Source organism: Rutidosis leptorrhynchoides, chromosome 7 (assembly GCF_046630445.1).
Source record: "Rutidosis leptorrhynchoides isolate AG116_Rl617_1_P2 chromosome 7, CSIRO_AGI_Rlap_v1, whole genome shotgun sequence".
In the NCBI taxonomy this organism is placed as follows: domain Eukaryota; kingdom Viridiplantae; phylum Streptophyta; class Magnoliopsida; order Asterales; family Asteraceae; genus Rutidosis; species Rutidosis leptorrhynchoides.
In genome coordinates this window covers 102,841,839-102,850,140 of record NC_092339.1, presented here as the reverse complement: position 1 = coordinate 102,850,140, position 8,302 = coordinate 102,841,839, and positions in this window count along the sequence as shown.

The following is an 8,302-nucleotide window of genomic DNA, read 5'->3' as shown; positions in this document are numbered from 1 at the left end:
GTATATACATTTTAACTGAGTCGTTAAGTCATCGTTAGTCGTTACATGTAAATGTTGTTTTGAAACCTTTAGGTTAACGATCTTGCTAAATGTTGTTAACCCAATGTTTATAATATCAAAAGAGATTTTAAATTATTATATTATCATGATATTATGATGTACGAATATCTCTTAATATGATATATATACATTAAATGTCGTTACAACGATAATCGTTACATATATGTCTCGTTTCAAAATCATTAAGTTAGTAGTCTTGTTTTTACATATGTAGTTCATTGTTAATATACTTAATGATATGTTTACATATCATAATATCATGTTAACTATATATATAACCATATATATGTCATCATATAGTTTTTACAAGTTTTAACGTTCGTGAATCACCGGTCAACTTGGGTGGTCAATTGTCTATATGAAACCTATTTCAATTAATCAAGTCTTAACAAGTTTGATTGCTTAACATGTTGGAAACATTTAATCATGTAAATATCAATCTCAATTAATATATATAAACATGGAAAAGTTCGGGTCACTACAGTACCTACCCGTTAAATAAATTTCGTCCCGAAATTTTAAGCTGTTGAAGGTGTTGACGAATCTTCTGGAAATAGATGCGGGTATTTCTTCTTCATCTGATCTTCACGCTCCCAGGTGAACTCGGGTCCTCTACGAGCATTCCATCGAACCTTAACAATTGGTATCTTGTTTTGCTTAAGTCTTTTAACCTCACGATCCATTATTTCGACGGGTTCTTCGATGAATTGAAGTTTTTCGTTGATTTGGATTTCATCTAACGGAATAGTGAGATCTTCTTTAGCAAAACATTTCTTCAAATTCGAGACGTGGAAAGTGTTATGTACAGCCGCGAGTTGTTGAGGTAACTCAAGTCGGTAAGCTACTGGTCCGACACGATCAATAATCTTGAATGGTCCAATATACCTTGGATTTAATTTCCCTCGTTTACCAAATCGAACAACGCCTTTCCAAGGTGCAAATTTAAGCATGACCATCTCTCCAATTTCAAATTCTATATCTTTTCTTTTAATGTCAGCGTAGCTCTTTTGTCGACTTTGGGCGGTTTTCAACCGTTGTTGAATTTGGATGATCTTCTCGGTAGTTTCTTGTATAATCTCCGGACCCGTAATCTGTCTATCCCCCACTTCACTCCAACAAATCGGAGACCTGCACTTTCTACCATAAAGTGCTTCAAACGGCGCCATCTCAATGCTTGAATGGTAGCTGTTGTTGTAGGAAAATTCTGCTAACGGTAGATGTCGATCCCAACTGTTTCCGAAATCAATAACACATGCTCGTAGCATGTCTTCAAGCGTTTGTATCGTTCTTTCACTCTGCCCATCAGTTTGTGGATGATAGGCAGTACTCATGTCTAGACGAGTTCCTAATGCTTGCTGTAATGTCTGCCAGAATCTTGAAATAAATCTGCCATCCCTATCAGAGATAATAGAGATTGGTATTCCATGTCTGGAGATGACTTCCTTCAAATACAGTCGTGCTAACTTCTCCATCTTGTCATCTTCTCTTATTGGCAGGAAGTGTGCTGATTTGGTGAGACGATCAACTATTACCCAAATAGTATCAAAACCACTTGCAGTCCTTGGCAATTTAGTGATGAAATCCATGGTAATGTTTTCCCATTTCCATTCTGGGATTTCGGGTTGTTGAAGTAGACCTGATGGTTTCTGATGCTCAGCTTTGACTTTAGAACACGTCAAACATTCTCCTACGTATTTAGCAACATCGGCTTTCATACCCGGCCACCAAAAATGTTTCTTGAGATCCTTGTACATCTTCCCCGTTCCAGGATGTATTGAGTATCTGGTTTTATGAGCTTCTCTAAGTACCATTTCTCTCATATCTCCAAATTTTGGTACCCAAATCCTTTCAGCCCTATACCGGGTTCCGTCTTCCCGAATATTAAGATGCTTCTCCGATCCTTTGGGTATTTCATCCTTTAAATTTCCCTCTTTTAAAACTCCTTGTTGCGCCTCCTTTATTTGAGTAGTAAGGTTATTATGAATCATTATATTCATAGATTTTACTCGAATGGGTTCTCTGTCCTTCCTGCTCAAGGCATCGGCTACCACATTTGCCTTCCCCGGGTGGTAACGAATCTCAAAGTCGTAATCATTCAATAATTCAATCCACCTACGCTGCCTCATATTCAGTTGTTTCTGATTAAATATGTGTTGAAGACTTTTGTGGTCGGTATATATAATACTTTTGACCCCATATAAGTAGTGCCTCCAAGTCTTTAATGCAAAAACAACCGCGCCTAATTCCAAATCATGCGTCGTATAATTTTGTTCGTGAATCTTCAATTGTCTAGACGCATAAGCAATCACCTTTGTTCGTTGCATTAATACACAACCTAGACCTTACTTTGATGCATCACAATAAATCACAAAATCATCATTCCCTTCAGGCAATGACAATATAGGTGCCGTAGTTAGCTTTTTCTTCAATAACTGAAACGCTTTCTCTTGTTCATCATTCCATTCAAATTTCTTCCCTTTATGCGTTAATGCAGTCAAGGGTTTTGCTATTCTGGAAAAGTCTTGGATGAACCTTCTGTAGTAACCAGCTAGTCCTAAAAACTGGCGTATGTGTTTCGGAGTTTTCGGGGTTTCCCACTTTTCAACAGTTTCTATCTTTGCCGGATCCACCTTAATACCTTCTTTGTTCACTATGTGACCGAGGAATTGAACTTCTTCCAACCAAAATGCACACTTTGAAAACTTAGCGTACAATTCTTCCTTCCTCAATACTTCTAACACCTTTCTCAAATGTTCACCGTGTTCTTGGTCATTCTTTGAGTAAATAAGTATGTCATCAATGAAAACAATGACAAACTTGTCAAGGTATGGTCCACACACTCGGTTCATAAGGTCCATGAACACAGCTGGTGCATTAGTTAAACCAAACGGCATGACCATAAACTCGTAATGACCGTAACGTGTTCTGAAAGCAGTCTTTGGAATATCATCTTCTTTCACCCGCATTTGATGATACCTGGAACGTAAGTCAATCTTTGAATAAACAGACGAGCCTTGTAGTTGATCAAATAAGTCATCGATTCTCGGTAGTGGGTAGCGGTTCTTGATGGTAAGTTTGTTCAACTCTCGGTAGTCGATACACAACCTGAATGTACCATCTTTCTTCTTGACAAACAAAACAGGAGCTCCCCACGGTGATGTGCTTGGTCGAATGAAACCACGCTCTAAAAGTTCTTGTAATTGGCTTTGTAGTTCTTTCATCTCGCTGGGTGCGAGTCTGTAAGGAGCACGAGCTATTGGTGCAGCTCCTGGTACAAGATCTATTTGAAATTCAACGGATCGATGTGGGGGTAATCCCGGTAATTCTTTCGGAAATACATCAGGAAATTCTTTTGCGACGGGAACATCATTGATGCTCTTTTCTTCAGTTTGTACTTTCTCGACGTGTGCTAGAACAGCATAGCAACCTTTTCTTATTAGTTTTTGTGCCTTCAAATTACTAATAAGATGTAGCTTCGTGTTGCCCTTTTCTCCGTACACCATTAAGGGTTTTCCTCTTTCTCGTATAATGCGAATTGCATTTTTGTAACAAACGATCTCCGCTTTCACTTCTTTCAACCAGTCCATACCGATTATCACATCAAAACTCCCTAACTCTACTGGTATCAAATCAATCTTAAATGTTTCGCTAACCAGTTTAATTTCTCGATTCCGACATATATTATCTGCTGAAATTAATTTACCATTTGCTAATTCGAGTAAAAATTTACTATCCAAAGGCGTCAATGGACAACTTAATTTAGCACAAAAATCTCTACTCATATAGCTTCTATCCGCACCCGAATCAAATAAAACGTAAGCAGATTTATTGTCAATAAGAAACGTACCCGTAACAAGCTCCGGGTCTTCCTGTGCCTCTGCCGCATTAATATTGAAAACTCTTCCACGGCCTTGTCCATTCGTGTTCTCCTGGTTCGGGCAATTTCTAATAATGTGGCCTGGTTTTCCACATTTATAACAAACTACATTGGCATAACTTGCTCCGACACTACTTGCTCCACCATTACTCGTTCCGACACCATTTGTTCCTTTCGTTCTATTAACCCCTGGTCCGTAGACCTCACACTTCGCCGCGCTATGACCATTTCTTTTACACTTGTTGCAAAATTTGGTGCAGAACCCCGAGTGATTCTTTTCACACCTTTGGCATAGCTGCTTCTGATTGTTGTTGTTGTTGCGGTTATTATTGTTGTTGGGATGATTGTTGTAGTTTCTGTTGTTGTTGTTGTTGTTGTTGGGCCGTTTGTTGTAGTTGCGATTGATGTTGCGATTGTTGGGATAATTGTTGCGATTATTGTTGTAATTGTTGTTGTTGTTGTATTGGTGATTCTTATCACCGTTTTCCTCCCACTTTCTTTTGACTTGCTTCACATTGGCCTCTTCAGCAGTCTGTTCTTTAATTCTTTCTTCAATTTGGTTCACGAGTTTGTGAGCCATTCTACATGCCTGTTGTATGGAGGCGGGCTCGTGTGAACTTATATCTTCTTGGATTCTTTCTGGTAATCCTTTCACAAACGCGTCAATCTTCTCTTCCTCATCTTCGAATGCTCCCGGACACAATAGGCACAATTCTGTGAATCGTCTTTCGTATGTGGTAATATCAAATCCTTGGGTTCGTAACCCTCTAAGTTCTGTCTTGAGCTTATTGACCTCAGTTCTGGGACGGTACTTCTCGTTCATCAAGTGCTTGAATGCTGACCAAGGTAGTGCGTACGCATCATCTTGTCCCACTTGCTCTAGATAGGTATTCCACCATGTTAACGCAGAACCTGTGAAGGTATGCGTAGCGTACTTCACTTTGTCCTCTTCAGTACACTTACTTATGGCAAACACCGATTCGACCTTCTCGGTCCACCGTTTCAATCCGATCGGTCCTTCGGTTCCATCAAATTCCAAAGGTTTGCAGGCAGTGAATTCTTTGTAGGTGCATCCTACACGATTTCCTGTACTGCTAGATCCAAGGTTATTGTTGGTATGTAGCGCAGCCTGTACTGCGGCTATGTTTGAAGCTAGAAAAGTACGGAATTCCTCTTCATTCATATTCACGGTGTGTCGAGTAGTCGGTGCCATTTCCTTCAAAATAGTCAAATGGAACAAGTTAATCATACAGAATGTTAAGAGTAGTTAATAGTATTTCGTAGCATAATATGAACTCATTTATAAAAGCTTTTTCTTCATATTAGCGTTTTATAAGTTTAAATTCGGGTAGTACCTACCCGTTAAGTTCATACTTAGTAGCTAATATACAATTCAACTACTACAATTCTATATGAAAAACTGATTGTAATAATATTTCGCGTTCAAGCTTTTATACAATATTTTACAAACTTACAATACCGCTTATTTTACATAAAGCATGAAATATAGCACACAATAACTTTGATACAAGATAGTTGTGAAGATAATTCTAGCTAGTACACAAGTCGTTCAGCAAAGGCAATAAAGACACGTAATTCATACGTCCAGAAACAAGTCATGCATTCTGGTTTTACTAGGACTACTTCCCATCCTTGGTCTTGTGCAACATAACCGTTATGGCCGTTGATAAGACAGCGTGTTGTAACATCATCAAAGGGACGAGGGTTACGTAATGTCCAACAGTCCCGTAATAATCTAAAAACCTCATTTCTTACCCCAATTACCGACTCCGTCACTTGTGGAAACGTTTTGTTTAATAGTTGTAGCCCGATGTTCTTGTTCTCACTTTGGTGAGAAGCGAACATTACTAATCCGTAAGCATAACATGCTTCTTTATGTTGCATGTTAGCCGCTTTTTCTAAATCACGAAGTCCAATATTCGGATATATTGAGTCAAAATAATTTCTTAACCCGTTGCGTAAAATAGCATTTGGGTTCCCCGCAATATATGCGTCAAAGTAAACACATCGTAACTTATGGGTTTCCCAATGTGATATCCCCCATCTTTCAAACGAAAGTCTCTTATAAACCAAGACATTCTTGGAACGTTCTTCGAATGTCTTACAAACTGATCTCGCCTTAAATAGTTGTGCCGAAGAATTCTGGCCGACTCTAGACAAGATTTCATCAATCATGTCTCCGGGTAGGTCTCTTAAAATATTGGGTTGTCTATCCATTTTGTGTTTTTTAAACTGTAAAATAGACAAGAGTTAGATTCATAAAAAAAATACTTATTAATACAAGCAATTTTTACATATATCATAAAGCATAAGCACACTATATTACATATATTACACCACACGAATACAACTATCTTATTCCGACTCGCTCGTTTCTTCTTGTTGGGTTTTGGTTCGTTTTGCCAAGTTTCTAGGGATATATGATGTTCTCCTAATACGAGCCGTCGTTGTCCACATTGGTTTAGAAAAACCTGGTGGTTTAGAGGTTCCCGGGTCATTGTTACAACTTAAGGACTTCGGGGGTTGACGATACATATAAAGTTCATCGGGGTTGGAATTAGATTTCTCTATTTTTTATGCCCTTTCCCTTATTATTTTCTTTTGCCTTTTTAAATTCAGTTGGGGTAATTTCTATAACATCATCGGAATTCTCGTCGGAATCCGATTCATCGGAGAATTGGTAATCCTCCCAATATTTTGCTTCCTTGGCGGAAACACCATTGACCATAATTAACCTTGGTCGGTTGGTTGAGGATTTTCTTTTACTTAACCGTTTTATTATTTCCCCCACCGGTTCTATTTCTTCTTCCGGTTCCGATTCTTCTTCCGGTTCCGACTCTTCTTCCGGTTCCTCTTCGGGAACTTGTGAATCAGTCCACGAATCATTCCAATTTACATTTGACTCTTCATTATTATTAGGTGAGTCAATGGGACTTGTTCTAGAGGTAGACATCTATCACATAATATCAAACACGTTAAGAGATTAATATATCACATAATATTCATATGTTAAAAATATATAGTTTCCAACAAAAATGTTAAGCAATCATTTTTAAAGAAAACACGGTCGAAGTCCAGACTCACTAATGCATCCTAACAAACTCGATAAGACACACTAATGCAATTTTCTGGTTCTCTAAGACCAACGCTCGGATACCAACTGAAATGTCCCGTTCTTATTGATTAAAAACGTTCCATATTAATTGATTTCGTTGCGAGGTTTTGACCTCTATATGAGACGTTTTTCAAAGACTGCATTCATTTTAAAACAAACCATAACCTTTATTTCATCAATAAAGGTTTAAAAAGCTTTAAGTAGATTATCAAATAATGATAATCTAAAATATTCTGTTTACACACGACCATTACATAATGGTTTACAATACAAATATGTTACAACAAAATAAGTTTCTTGAATGCAGTTTTTACACAATATCATACAAGCATGGACTCCAAATCTCGTCCTTATTTAAGTATGCGACAACGGAAGCTCTTAATAATCACCTGAGAATAAACATGCTTAAAACGTCAACAAAAATGTTGGTGAGTTATAGGTTTAACCTATATATATCAAATCATAATAATAGACCACAAGATTTCATATTTCAATACACATCCCATACATAGAGATAAAAATCATTCATATGGTGAACACCTGGTAACCGACAATAACAAGATGCATATATAAGAATATCCCCATCATTCCGGGACACCCTTCGGATATGATATAAATTTCGAAGTACTAAAGCATCCGGTACTTTGGATGGGGTTTGTTAGGCCCAATAGATCTATCTTTAGGATTCGCGTCAATTAAGGTGTCTGTTCCCTAATTCTTAGATTACCAGACTTTAATAAAAAGGGGCATATCCGATTTTGATAATTCAACCATAGAATGTAGTTTCACGTACTTGTGTCTATTTTGTAAATCATTTATAAAACCTGCATGTATTCTCATCCCAAAAATATTAGATTTTAAAAGTGGGACTATAACTCACTTTCACAGATTTTTACTTCGTCGGGAAGTAAGACTTGGCCACTGGTTGATTCACGAACCTATAACAATATATACATATATATCAAAGTATGTTCAAAATATATTTACAACACTTTTAATATATTTTGATGTTTTAAGTTTATTAAGTCAGCTGTCCTTGTTAGTAACCTACAACTAGTTGTCCACAGTTAGATGTACAGAAATAAATCGATAAATATTATCTTGAATCAATCCACGACCCAGTGTATACGTATCTCAGTATTGATCACAACTCAAACTATATATATTTTGGAATCAACCTCAACCCTGTATAGCTAACTCCAACATTCACATATAGAGTGTCTATGGTT